Below are 14,353 nucleotides of genomic sequence, written 5' to 3'. Positions count from 1 at the left end.
CTGCAGCTGTGGCAAGGAGACAATCTGGAGAGTTATCTCCAGCTGAAAGTTGGAAGGATGTAACTGGTGTGTGAAATGAGGGTATTGGAGCAATTGATGTGTGCTGCAGTTGGGAAGATGTCAGGCTGGAGGGCTCCTGCTCGTCTGTGAAAGGCTTGGAAGAGCATTGTGATAATCAGGGTTATAGGCTGACTGCATGGGCCTGGTTTTGGGAAAACCCCAAAGGATGATAGTCACCAGGAGTTAGGATTTTTGGCAGAGCCCCAATCAGTAGTACTACAAGTTTGGGGGATGTAACTTGTCATTTCTTTGGACAATGTGACAGAGGAAGACAGTGACAGGCAGCAAGTCAGTAACAGTGTTAAGTATAGGCTTAAATCCCATTGAAATCTTGTAAATTTAGGCCCTTTCTTGAATTGTATCGTGTCCTTCAGTGTCTAGGCAGTCTGAGCCTCCAAGGGATCACTGTTGTGATCTCTGCAGACTGTTCAGTATCTGTCCTACATTTTCCAGGAAAATTTCCTCTCCTAAGGAGAGAATGTTTATCCATGGGACCAGAACAAAGCACTCATCATATCAGTGTTTAGACAAGGGGAGATCTTTTTTTTGGGACCATAAAGAACTGGAAACTGAAACATCAAGCCATCATGTTACCATCAAGTAAGATTTTCCTCCATGTTTACAAGCCACGAGGAATTTTTCAGCTGCCTTTGTTAGTGGTAGAGAGGCCTCACAGGCAGCTCAGGGAAGCAGAATTGCTTTCTCTGGAGTACTGTGTGGGTCTCAGGCTTGCAGGCCCAGGTTTTGCTCTTGTCTGTCCCATCCAGGGCAGTCTGGGGCTTGCTGAGACAGACACTTCTGGAGAATGCTGATGGGAGCAGTGGTTTTGCCCTGTGGTCAGCTATGTCTAAGGGCTGGTGGTTATTCCCCCACTAAAACTACTGGTCAGTTCTCCAACTGGCCTCCTTTGCTTACCCTCAAGAGGAATTTGGATGGTTAACAGAAAGGAGAGGCTGTGGGAACCTAATGATGTGTCTCTGGCACCCAAGCTTGTGGCTGGAACAGCTCCTGTCTTTGCTTTGACTTTATCTCTTTCCTCAGATGAGAGCAGCCATGGTGGCTGTGTCAGGGTTTGATATGTCCTGTTGGGAGTCTTCCTTCCTGCTTGCTGCTTCTAGTGGGATTTGGTTGACCTGGGAGCAGATTCCTGCCCCAGGTTTTTTGTGGCTTGGTTGGGTTTGTTTGGTTTAATTTTTTTGTTTGGCTCTTTTTTGTTGTTGTTGTTGTTTGGGGTTTTTTTGTGGGGTTTTTTTAGTTGGTCGGTTGTTTTCGTTTGTTTGTTGGTCCTGCTGGCCTCCATAGTGATGAATGTCCAGGATGTCCATTCTTGCTACCTGAGGCAGACCAGGGCAAATCCTGGAGCAGATGGCTGGGCAGCATTGCTGAGAGCAACCCCTCTGGTGCTAAATGGGAGCCTGCATCTGCTGGTACATGAGCAAAGGTTGATTTCTATCAATTCCTGGTGGAGACCCAGCTCTCATCAGTGGGCTGCAGACAGAGTTGGTCTCATGGAGATTGGGGGGCTTGAACCTGGAGATGCTCCTTTACATCTCACCTCCATGCCATCTGCTCCCTGTGGCAAATGGTGCATGAAGGTGGATGGGAAGGAAGCACTCTGCTAGAGCATGGGGTGCTCTGGCTCGTACCAGAGGCTGCTGATAGCACCTATGCATGAATTGGATGATTTTGCATCCATCTTTCTATTATTCCAAAGCAACAAGTGGTTTATATGTGAAGAGTATTAATTTAATGTTACTGAAGCCTTAAGAAGAGGCACAGTGGACCAAGCCCTGCTAGTTTTGCGCTCATTTCACAGGGCTGAGGTGGGTGAGATTTGAGCCTCTTTGGATGGGTGGTTGCAGGGGAGAGAAAAGAGGCAGGAGAATTACAACACTGAAAAAAAATCCTCTCTCTGCCCTGAGCAGTATCACAGTAAGACACCTCAGGGTGTGAATTATGCTGTAATTCACCCCTTTCATGCATTTTGTGGCATTCACTCCTGCCCCGCGTGTGTAGTGCGGATGGTTTTGGCTCAGCTTGACCTCTTGCCAGCTCAGCCCTCAAGTGGAGATGCCTGCATGGAGATGGCTGCAGGGCTTGGCTATTCCTCTGCTGCTTTTTATTTTGTCTTTCCCTTTGGCAGCCATAGCTGCATCCATTTGGGGCAGGCTTTCCATCTGCCTAATCCAAGGTGACCTTGTTGTATCCTTACCTGTAAGCAGATCCCTGGTCCTAGCAAAAAACCCAAGGGTGTGTGAGGTATGAGAGAAGCTGCATGTTGCTCTGTATCTTCACTGCTCTTCTTACCTGCTGGAAACATTTGGGGCAGTAAGGGTTGGTGTCTGGGAGCAGCAGGCAGGGTTTGAAATCTGAAAGGGGTCAAGAAGTTGTTGAGCACATCCAGCTTGATCTCAGTCTTCTGCTTCAAATCCTCTCTGTAAGAGTGAATGCTTAAGGAAAGGATTTTCAAATCAGATTATTATTAACAAAAGGCTTGGCAGGAGATGCATTCATCCAGCAGCTCACTTCGGGGACAGAGTAACCCATTTTCTGCTCTTGGGTAGAACAAAAGTTACTGTTTCCTTGTCTGTCTCCCAGGTCACCTGCAGAGTGGCAGGGTGTTTCTGTCTAAACTCACCGTTGAACCAACCCATCAGCCCTGCTGTGTGCCTGTTCCTGGGGATGTGTTGGCAAAGCAGCTGCACGCCAAGAGCACTGCTCTGAGACCAGATGCTGAGCCAAGCCAAAGAACCAGCATCTCCTAAAAAATACCCGCTCTCTTCCCAGGCTCCATGAGCAGAACTTACTGCCTTGGTCTGTGGTGACTAAACGCACGAGCTGCCTTTGATCCATGCTGTGCCTGCACGGGCCACTGGTGTGCTGGCAGCCAGGCCTGGCCTGCTGTCAGGATTATTATCTTTGCGTATCTATTGCATGGTAAATTATAGTGGTGCCTCCAGCTCCTTCCTGTGTTAGCACTTCATAAATTGGAATTTAAAATCGCTCTGGGGACCCAGGTTAAAAACTCTGAATCCTCTGAATGAGGATTGGAGTCAAGTCCTCGTTTTTAAAAAGATCTGGCACTTGGAAGCATTACATTGCTAGCAGTTGGAGCTGTGGCTGTGGATGAGGTGTGTGGTGGGGCTGGTTCAGAGCTTCCATCAAGTGGAGCAGCTGCATCCCGGTGATGCTGTGCTAGGGCTTACGTACTCTGCAAAATGTGGGGCTGTACAGCGTAGGTGGAGCTGACACAGGCACCCTGCTTCATGGATCACCGTGGACTGGTGGTGCTGCACCATGGAGGAGAGACAGGTCAGTGCCAATCTGAGGATCTCTGCACCGTGTGTACCTTTCCTTGTTGTATGTCTACCTTAACTTCAGGCTTGCAGACATTAGATGCCTGTTTAACATAGGATCCTCCTGCAGGCAGAGGAAGAGGCAACTCAAGACTGATGTCTACCCTAGCCACATACCTAGAGAGGGATCTGAGGTTGAGGAGCTTTGACTGGTTGGAGGTCCCAACTTTGGGATGCATAAAACCAAACTTCTCAAAATCCTGCCTGGTGAATTGCTGCTGTCTCCAGATGCTGCATGTATCAAGTGCAGCTGTATTAGTTCTTGAAAGCCTGCTGTTACAGTAATTTTGCTGGGCTTTGGGTGGTCATTTAAGCAGACTTAATAGTTTGTCTCTGTGGAGCATTAATAATTCCATTTAAGTGGCTATGAGTGGGAGAATACTCAGGCTTGGGGACTGAGAGGAAGAGGTTTGTTTATTGTTCCAAAGCTCTGTAAACCCTGAATTTGACAGAAATGTAAATGCATAGTAATTTTGTTGATTCATGTTTTTTTACTGGTTTTGATAGAACATATAATATAGGCATGGCCTTAAAAGGCTTATTTCTAAGGTGACACATGCTGACTTGCAGCTGCATGCTCTCCTTCCAAAAATGAGTAACTGCCGGGGTATGTGTGGCCGGTGGATGGGTTGTGATAGGTAAACGAGAAGGAATTAGTGTGGTCACGATCACTGCCACCCTGGCAGCTCTCACTGGAAGTGCATTACTGAACAGCAGCACATGTCTCCAGGGGAGATAGGGAGTCTGTTATGGAGGGAAGCTGAGCAAGTGGCAAAGCCCAGCCCAAGGTGGTTAAAAATCCTTTGGAGATCATGTTCTTCCCTGAACCAAAAGGGTCCACGCTTACTGCAGGGAGCCAAGGAGATGGTTTGTGCCAGGGGCTGTGGCAGTGAAGGACCCAGACTTGGGGGCTCATTGGGTGATTGTGTCCTTTGCCAGTATGGTTATAACTACTGATTGTAGCCACATCCTGAAAATTTACATCCTCTCAGAGGCCCGTTGCCTTTGTTGCAGGCTGGTTTGGTGCACAGTGCAGGTCAGTAGCACAATGTGGGGACTTTCTCCTCTGGTTGTAGTAGAGTCTAAAGACTCATCTCCCAAATCCTCAGCTGGGGACGCAAGGACACATAGCATGACTGCCCTGTCCAGCAGCTATCTCTATGCCTATGTTTTCCTACTGTAGGATCGTTACAGTTGCAGGTTTTAAAGGAGGAGTGACTTTCTGAGCAGCAATGCCCAAAGTATGGCTCTAGGGTGAAAAAGCATCTCCTCCAGAAAGCTGTATCCCGGGAGGACAGAGCAGAGCCTGCCCATCCACAGGATCCACAGCCTGGTGTACCGAATAAGCGTGCTCTGGAAACCGGTGAGGATGTCTGTATGTGTGTCTGCCTGTGTGTGGCCCAGGCTGCAAATTGCAGAGCTGGAGAGGGATGGATTTATGCTGTCTGTGATAGTCCTGAGCATCTGCGGTGGGAGAGGGTGTTCCTACAAGTGGAAAGGCAGGAAGCCAAGCGTGGGAAAAGGAGGGAAAAGGGGGATGACTGTGAGAAGAGTAGGAGGGAAGGAAAGGGCAGAGACAATAGTTCAACTTAGTGAAGAGGCAGTGATTGAGGGTGCGAAGATTTGGCAGAATATCTTCCTGAAAACCCTGAAGTTCCACAGGAAGAAGGTAATTTTGTGTTTAATTCAGTGCTGTGCCATGAGAAGGGAAAAATCTGTCCTGTGCAGGATTCTTGCATTAGTTTTCCTGTCTTGGCCAGAAGCACTGGGTAGAATAAGGAGGGCTCTCTGCATTTGCCTTTTCTTTGGGATTTCACACTGAAATTCAGGTGTTCTTTGTAAGACCAAGCCACAAAATAATTCTCTGCTTGTACTCTTCTCCCCACAATAGACTTAGATTTCTCTAGAGCCTGAACTTCAGTAAAAGACTTTTTCCCAGTGAATTCAGAAAGATGCAATTCTGGGATTGTGGAGGATTTTTCCCTTCTTTCCTAAATTTGGTTTCACATGAATAGTATTGTTCTGTAGAGAACAAGTCTTATGTGTGTGTATAATCAAAGATCTGCATGTGTTGCGTGCTTGTTGAATCATGTTTCTGATTTGAGAATAAGTCCATTTTTCAGCCACTCATAACATTTTGCAATTAAAATGCAAATACTTACTGGTCAGCGCGTTACGCTGGCAGTTCTGTGATGCTTTACTGATTGATCCAGTTGACTTCACCTCAAGTTTTATTATTTAGTTGTATACAGAAAATGCGTGTAGACAAACTTTGTAGAAATTAGAAGAGTTTTTGAGTGGTCTTTTTGTTAGGGAATGTAGATCACACTCCTCAGGTCTGGCTTTGTGAATCCAAGGGTCTCTTGGTTGACATGAACTTTTTGTTTCCCTCTACTCAAAATGAGTAGAAAAAAATAAAATCCCACTATTCTATGGCAAAATCCCAGGAGAATTTCCATTATTTGGACTAGGAATGTCCCAGAGCTTTGTCATTGTTCTGGAAAGGCCTGGAGGAGTTTTGCTCCCTTTCCCAGGCCCTCGCTTTGCTTTTCCAACACTGCATCTGGGGGTCATATGTAAGGTTACAAATCAAAGCCGGGAGATTTGCATGCTAATATAAACTACATGCAAGTGTTGGTGCAGAGCTGGAATCCCTAACATGAGAAGCCGAAAGGGAGGTTGGGTTTTAGCAGTGCCTCTTTGCGTTTATGAAGGAGGCTGTGCAGGGAGTTTTTGTCCTGTCTGTAAGGAAGGCTGGGTACCTGCAGAGTGCAATCATCTGCTCCGTGCCCCTACGTGAAACAGGGCCAAGAGAGTCACGTCATGCTCTTGTCCTCGCATGGCCAGAGGCTGTGGGAGCTCTAAGCCCTGTTGTGTACCTGCTCCATAGCTGGGAAAACGCATTGGTACACCTCTGCAGGTACAATGTTGATGGGCCCTCATTCTCAGAGCAGCAACAGAGGTACTTGGAGAAATCTCCCACAGGCATCAAATAACTCTGTGCAGAGATGTGTGAGATTTGGTGTTAACTGGGAAACAGCAATTGCTGGATCATGCTTTTTTTCTCTCTCTCTTGTCAGTCGATGTATTTAACACAGTAGCAAGCAGGTTCTTGTTAGTCCTCATTTGATCAAGATATTCCTGTATCCCTGGCCCTAGGTCACTTGATGACAAATTACTTTTTGCCTTAAATATGAGCAGTCCCTATTTTGAACACCCCCCAAGTCGATTCCTCTTGTGCCAGCATTGGTTCAGCTGCTTCTCTCGTAAGTGTCTCTGTTTTGGCAGCATCCTTCTGATATTTTAACAATCCCACTTTCATGTGAGGTTTAATTCAGCACCGTGAAGGGAATGAAACTCCTCAAACTGGCTTCCATGGATCTGATGACTCTGTAATGGCAGTCAAAGCCAGATGCAGGTTACACCCATTTGGACTGACACTGTGTTTAATTTACAGATGTTGCTCTCATCTGAGCACTGCCAACACTGACCAAATAGCAGTGATCTCTCATAGCTGATGCCAGAAAGATGTAATATAAGCTAAGGAGAGATTTTAAAGGACCTCATAGCTGGCCTAATCACTTTCTTATTATAACTAATTTCAGTGGATGCAGGATGAAGCCAGTCTTAAGTCAGTTTTTAGGATCTGTTCCTGTGGAGAGTAAGGGCAGGAGGATGATATTATCATCATTATTTAAAATAACTTTTTAGGAGCGCTATTTTCCCTTTGTCCTTTACCCTGCAACCAACATGAGGGCTATAAGATAAGAATTGACATCCACCTCCCTTCCATGTGCTGCATGGCACTGAGGACTTCTACAGTGAGCTGTACTCTTCAGGCATGATACATTTCATTTCAGAACACCTTCCACTACAAATCAGTTTCTCAAACCAAGTGAAATTGATGTCATTTTTGTATTAAATCTTTCAGCAAAACTTACTTGAAGGATGTGAAATGCAAATACCAGAGGGGCTATTTTGTCTGTTGATTGTTGATCTTCCCAGTTCCTTTTCCTTTTTTGAAAGGACCTTCTCTATCACCAGGACATTCTCATGAAAACACCAACTACCTGCTGGGGAGAAAGACAAGCACTGTGTTAAAATACTAAAATCAGGTGGTATTCTGATTTAAGAAGCAATGAGCTGAAAACTTTTTACCTCTCTGTGCAGCTGGCTTATTTTCATTTACTTGCCATAGACGTCCTCTTTAGGACCCAGGTGAAGCATTTGAGAAGTCCATGAGGGAGCCAGGTTTCACAGGAGCCTGTGTATCCTATTTCCATGTTACATTTGTTGCTTTGCTATTCTAATGCTCTGTAGGCTTAGTTGTTGTGCTTTCTAATCTGTCAACTTTCAAATGGCAGAAACTCTGTCCTGTAATTACTCCACTTCATGAATAGCTTCATCAACACATGGAAAGTAAATGCAGGTGGATAGAAACAGATTAGAACACAAAATTCAAGTCCATGATGCACTCTGCACCAATGCTCTCCCTCCCTCCTGTACATATTTAAATCTAATGGGTAGAGGTTGTCTGCTTCCCTTGTCTGCTCTTTCCTTGCAGGGAGGCTGCTGTTCTGCTTCCTGAAGCAGGGAGGCGGTAACAGGGAAGTGACCTGTTTTCACTAGTCCTGTTTCTGATTCTTCCTGTAAGCTCTGGTTATTGGATATGTTGGAGATAAGATGGGAGCCTTGACGGGTCTTTGACATGACCCAGGATATCAGTTAAAGCGAGCCCTGCTAATGCAACACAGATATTGCATGTCTGCAGGAATCAGACACAGCATATTTTGCTCGCACACCCCTAAGAATGAAGTTAAATGAAGCAATCAGACAAGCCCAGCAAGAGGCTCGGAGGTGGATTTGTAACCAAGCTGCAGGGCTCCCAGCCATTCCAGTTCTGCAGCTCTCTGGTCAAGTTATTATTCCAGATGGTACAAATTCCACTTTTTACCTTGTTGTGCCTCTCATGGCCACACAAATGATTAGACAAAGAAATACCATGGGGAGGTTTTTCCCCTTTTGTCTTGGTGTTCTGATTGTGTGGGACTTCTTAGCATCTTCTTAGCACCAAGGTGCTGTGAAGGCCTGAAGGTCAGTGCTTAAAACCCCAAGTTGGAAAACGCCAAAAGCCTTGAGGGGTGAGGATGAGACTAAGAAGAAATGGACTTTGAAACCTCATCAATATATGAGAGGCTAAGTATCATCTTACTCTGCTTCTGTAAGCACAATGAGCTGGATTCGTCATTCCGACATAACCCAGAGATGGTTACTTGTCTGGTCTGTATCCCTGAAGCTAGAAAACCAGCAAAAACATCTAGCCAGGTGTGTCCATACTGAAATAAGCTCCTCTTCCTGTGTTCCCAGAGATGTCTGCTGGCTTGCTTGAGGCAGTTGTTTGCTATTCTCATTACTAGGACTGAGGGAAGAGAAAAGGATTTCATCCCGGCTGATTCTCCACCAGGAGGAAGATCTGTGCCCATATAGGATGCAGTAGTGGTGAGGGTCTCTTAACTAGAAAGGACCCAACTTGAGTCTTGTCATACGGCTTGGTTCAGAGCTACAGTCTATTTTTCTTGTACACAGAGCAGATTTGATGTGATGTGGCTGAAAAGAGCTGCAGCGTTAGCCCAGCATTAATTATCTTGCGTTGCTGTTCAGAGCTGAAACGAGATCCACAAAAGAAAACAATGCAGGAAGGAAAACTCTCCTATCTTTTTTTTTTCCTGTCACTTCTCCCACTTCCCTCCCTCTCTGTGTTTAATTAGACTGTAAACTAGCTTGCAAATTGTGATGCAAAGTGGAATTGCTGTGTCCGGCTTAAATTACCCGTGTGGTGGTTGCTCACAGATGAGAACTGGCAAATGCTGGGATTATCCAAATTGTTCCCTCCCAGCATGCTGTGACTCTGCTTCCAAAACTTAGGTACATGCAACATTGCTCCATGAGACCAGTGGATTATTTTGGCTTTTTTCTCAGTTATGTTTTCCCCCATTGGTAATGGAAATGTGAGGGATGTCACAGAGTCACAGAACTGTAGGGGTTGGAAGGGACCTTGAGAGATCATCGGGTCCAACCCCCCTGCCAAAGCAGCTCCCTAGCACATATTGCACAGGTAGGCATCCAGACGGGTCTTGAATATCCATGAAATCATATCTGCTTCATGAAAAAGCAAGATACCCCACACCTTTGAGCAGCCTGCATAAGCTCCCATGCTTGGGACCCTGCCACGGCAGCAACCACCTGGCAAGAAGCTCTCCTCTTTGGGGCTGCTTGGGTTTCACATTTCTTCCGAGGCTCATCCCTGTTGCTCAGCTCGGTCTTCAAATGAGAGAAGAATGAGATGGGGATGAGAACAGCTCTGGACTGGGGTTGGAAATAGCTCTTCCTTGGCCCTGCCCCAGCTCAGTTGCAGTCCCTCTGAGACCGTTGTGCTGAAAGCTGACATCATTGCATGGCATCGGAGGTGGACTCTCCGGGTTGGGGCTGATGGTCTGACTTCACATCTGAGAGAATTTCCCAGGTGTCTCAGTGCTTTTCAGGGCTGCCTGCATGCTGGTGAGCTGGGCAAGGAGCCCATGTTGCACTCTTTGGATCCGGAGTCAAATGCAAACTTTCTGAAAGTCCAAACACAGTCCAAGGCAAGGGAAGGCACAGGTGATGTGTGTGCGAGGAGAGGTTGTGTTCCCCATGCATATTCCTGGGGAATTTTGTTCTCCCAACTGCTATGATGGCTTTTATGTATAAGGCAGAAATTGAGGATGCCAGGGGCTCTCATGCCATGTATTCAGGTGGAGAAACCCTGGCAACTGATGCCAGTGTCTTGTGGGATGCAAGAAGGTACCTAAAAATCAGTCATTCCACTTCTGAAAGCCAAGCACCTTTGCTACTTCAACCTTGTGGGTACCAAGAGGCTGTTACCACTCCAAATCTGGGTCTGGGCCAGCACTGCTTTGTACTCATCAGAACATGCAAAGGGTTATGCAAGCAGTGAATCCATGCAGTGCCTCTACTTCAGTAATTGAGGGCATGAATGTATGTTGATGCTGTGGACGGCTGCTGCAGTTTGGGGTGGTTAAATGTAAACTCAGGTAGATGAACCATCTGAAATGGCTGGGCACCTTGCAGGAGTTGGGCTGACTCTGCACAGAAGCAGACCAGGGAGCATGCACGTGCTGAGCTGTGCTAGTGGAAAGTTTCCAGCTGACAGGCAGTGATAGCATCTGAATATGGGGAAAAGAAGTGGCTTTTCCAACTCGGTCATGATTCACTGGAGGACAAACATCCAACACTTTAATATGAGGCTTTGAAGAAGCTGACATTCTCCAGGATAAAAGGGGCTGTCGTGATGGTATCTGCATACAAATTGCACCATAGCATTGATTTTGCATTCATAAAACTTCCCTTATAGCTGGTATTTACCATAATTGCTTATTAAAGGTTAACAGCACCCTCTCTCATGTGTGCGGGGATATTTCTAGTCTCTGATCTCAATCTTGTCTTTGCCAATAGCTCGTGTACTTGTGAATGTTCTTATTTTGGTCTCATCAGACTCCTCATTTCAGGCATGTATCTCCCACTCCAGCTCATCTGGCTGTAGAAAACAAAACATTAGGCTCTAAAAAGCCAATTGAAAACTCGGTCACATGAGAATAACCTCAGTTCTTTACCTCTGGTTTTGTGCCAGCTGGAACTGGATATTTTCCATTGAAAACAAGAGGTTCAATGACAAAGTCGTGCCCATTTGAGTGGATGCTTTTTGTAGTAGGAAGTCATCTCTCCTCATTGCTTGGTGCAGGCAGTAAAGAGAGAGAGATAACTACATTTTCTGCTCTGTGGTGGGTAAAATGGAAGTTTCTCAGGTTAGAATTAAGCAATAATTAGCACCTGAAAAAAATCCACCTGACATCCTGCACCTTCTTTCATGCCACATGAATATTATGAGCTGCTTATCAAGCTCAGTCCCTCAATATTCTTCAGTTTGTGCAGGCCAGCTTCTTGTTTCTTTAAAGAAGGACATACTTTAAAATACGTAGTAGACTGAAAAAGGACTGGATTTGTGAAATTTAAAACTGAACTTCCTTAGTGGCTGGAGCAGTACAATGTTTATAATTTGTACTTCAATTATTATTTATTGCTAAGAAATTATTTTTGTTAAGGATTGTTAAAGTGAGGCATTTGCAGCTGCATTTTGACTTCTTTAAGGTCATAAACATGACAGATAAGTAAAGCAGGTCTTTAAACAGTAATTAATTATTGTAGTAATTGTTAATTTCCAATTATGATTAAAGTTTAGTTCTTTGCATGCAGGGACTGTGGTAAAACACTGTACTTGCATGGAAGAGTTTGCTCCAAGACATATAAGATGCTTTGATTTTATCATCTTTTATTAAGGACTCTCCTGTGGGAAGGACCAGCTATGTGCTGGAGTGGTGGCTTGTGTGGCTCAGTTTTGGGGAGCTGTTGGATGCCATGGAAAGCCCTCCCTTGGCTCAAACACCCAGCAGCTCATGGGGACGATGCTGGGCCTGCTGGGTGTTTGAGCGTGGGACGGCTCTCCATATTTATCTGACATTTCCTGCTGCCTCCTTGTCCCATTGCGTTTGCACGACCTCAGGCACCCTCCAGGACTGCTTTTCTTATTCTCCCCAGGGATACTGCTGATCGCTTTCACAGCGACCCATTTTAAGATCTGAGCTAAAAAATGATGAGGTAAGCTCATGTAATGTTTGCTGCTCATGAAAAGGTTATGGGTCCGGCTAAGGCAGCAGAAGTGAATAATCACCAAACTCTGATCTCTGAGGGAGAGAAATGTGATATTTAAGGCTTTTGAAACCTCTAGACCTTGCATATAAAATCTGGCATTTTACAGATCTTTTCTGAGTTCAAGGAAGCATTTATTCCCCATTACATTAAATGGTGGCTTTCCAGAAGCCATTTGATTTATGCAAACAAGCAAAGAAAATCAATAGCGTATTCAGATTTTGCACCTGCGTCCTACCACACAGATTTTGATCCCCTTCGTTGGTTCACAGAGCTCCAGGTTCCGACTGAAGACTTGTCTTGCTCCTGCTGTGATCTTCCCACGAAACACAAGTCGGTGCATCTGCATGCTGCCCCACTCATCATTTGCTGAGCTTGAAGAGACCTAAGGCTCAGAAAGATTCAGTCGCCTTTTTAATGCACAGCAAAGCCCCAGCTTGGTTGAAGTCAGTGGTGGCTTCTGCAAAGCCAGCATTTCAGAGCTGGCTCCATATCTGCCCTGTGCAGCAGGGTCCTGCTCCTGCACCCGCTCCCTGCACCAAACACATCCAACCTCTTGCCCAAAATCTCTCTTCACACCCAGCTCAGCCCATTTCTCATGCGATGGGGGTGTTGTGCCACTTCCTGCACCACTGAACAATGCTGGACTATTAAAGCAGGATTAATGCCTGTCTGGGTTAAATCTCATTCAAACAGACTTGCAGGCTGTTAAATTTTGGGGGGGACAGAGTTTTTGTGGGTTCTGAAGAGAAACATGGGGAGGCCTTTTTGAAATTCAAAGAGCCTGGCTGTCTGTGGCTTATGTATTTTTTCCTAGCTTATGGAGAAAATGTTCATAATTAAAGAATAACTATAAGCTTTATTTGCACGTACAATATGTTTCTTCTATCCTTGTCTCATCCCCTTTGTGAGAACCTGGGGCCAGAATTACAGTATCTGAAGTTGCTTTTGGATCCCAGTCAGCTCCCATCTGTCATGATCTGTTTTTAATCAAATGGGTTTTCCATCTGAAAGTAGCTGTTGGATAGAGAATGAGTAGAAATATTTGTGTCGTGAATTAGCTCAGAGTGAAGTTACAAACTTCCCCCCACACACACACAACAAACACATGGAAAAATATTCTGCCGTGTAGTGTGGCTGGCCTGGAAATTGGCAGCAGCAGCTTCCTTCCCAGCCTTCCCTGACTTCTCTGGCTTGTTTGTGTGGGTAAGATCTTTAAAAGGGACATGAGATCTTCATGTTACATGGCCTGACCTCTGCTCCCTGCAGCAGGGCAATGCTGGTGTCAGCCTTGTGATTGTGGGTACTGCAGGAGGGAGGTTGCATGGCTTGGTTTTCCAGGAGAAGCATGAGATGAAGCAGAGAAATAATCTGGGTTGTTGAGAGTCATGTTCTCATCCCTGGGCAGTCTTTCCTTTGCCAGCCTCAGTTGGTCTCTGGTCTGGTGGGAGCAGCCGGTAGGTTTGATATGATAACAAATTCAGGCTCTTAATCCTGACCCTTAGTACTCTATGAAAAGTCCCAGATCTCCTTAACAGCCTGTGTTTGATATGTCTAGTTCTCACATGCCGTGAAACTGGGCTGCAGGAGACAGAGCAAACTGCCTTGGGAACTGAATGTAGTTGTAACAAGTACAGGGGGAAGTAAGGCTGCAGGACCTCCATCGTTTCCAGGACATCAGATGGCACCTCTCCTCTATTGGGAAAGAGGGGAAATCTCTCAGTGATCCTTGGAAAAATATTAAGAGTGTTCTTCATCATCCCTCCAGTGGTTTTCGTGCAATGCCTTTTATCGTTAAAAGCACAGAGGCAATTACCCTATATCAGCACCTTGGAAGATGGGCTAGTGTCCTGGGGGAGATGGAGAAGAGGGTGATGCTTATCCATCTCCCAGGGCTGGAGACAGAGAGCTTCACTTCTGTATCCATGGCAAAAGGGAGAGCTCCTGCTGCAGCGCTGGGGCTGAGGTAGGAGGGATGCTTTCCTGTTTCCTCTGCCAGATCCTTATCTCACTCCATATGTGAAGCCTGGAAATTGCTTAAAGACCCAGGAGCTGGCTAAGCTGTGATTTCCATTACACTGGCATTGCACAGTCCCCCTCAGTAATCATCCTTTATGGCTTCATCCCATATTTGCTGGAGTCTAGTTGTGTATCTGTCATTGAGGCAGCAGCTC

The 14,353-nt window shown here is 45.8% G+C and overlaps 1 protein-coding gene across 2 annotated transcripts in view; it reads left to right on the top strand.

Moving 5' to 3' along the window:
- Positions 1-14,353, top strand: part of SH3PXD2A (SH3 and PX domains 2A) — a gene marked incomplete at its 5' end in the record, with an annotated part of 251,842 nt that overhangs the window by 29,979 nt on the left and 207,510 nt on the right. The gene's annotated exons all lie outside the window — the stretch shown is intronic.

The sequence above is a fragment of the Gallinula chloropus genome (genome assembly GCF_964237585.1).
Source record: "Gallinula chloropus genome assembly, chromosome: 5".
NCBI lineage: Eukaryota > Metazoa > Chordata > Aves > Gruiformes > Rallidae > Gallinula > Gallinula chloropus.
The sequence above is the reverse complement of the archived record's forward strand: the minus strand, read 5'-3'. Positions and strand labels throughout refer to the sequence as shown.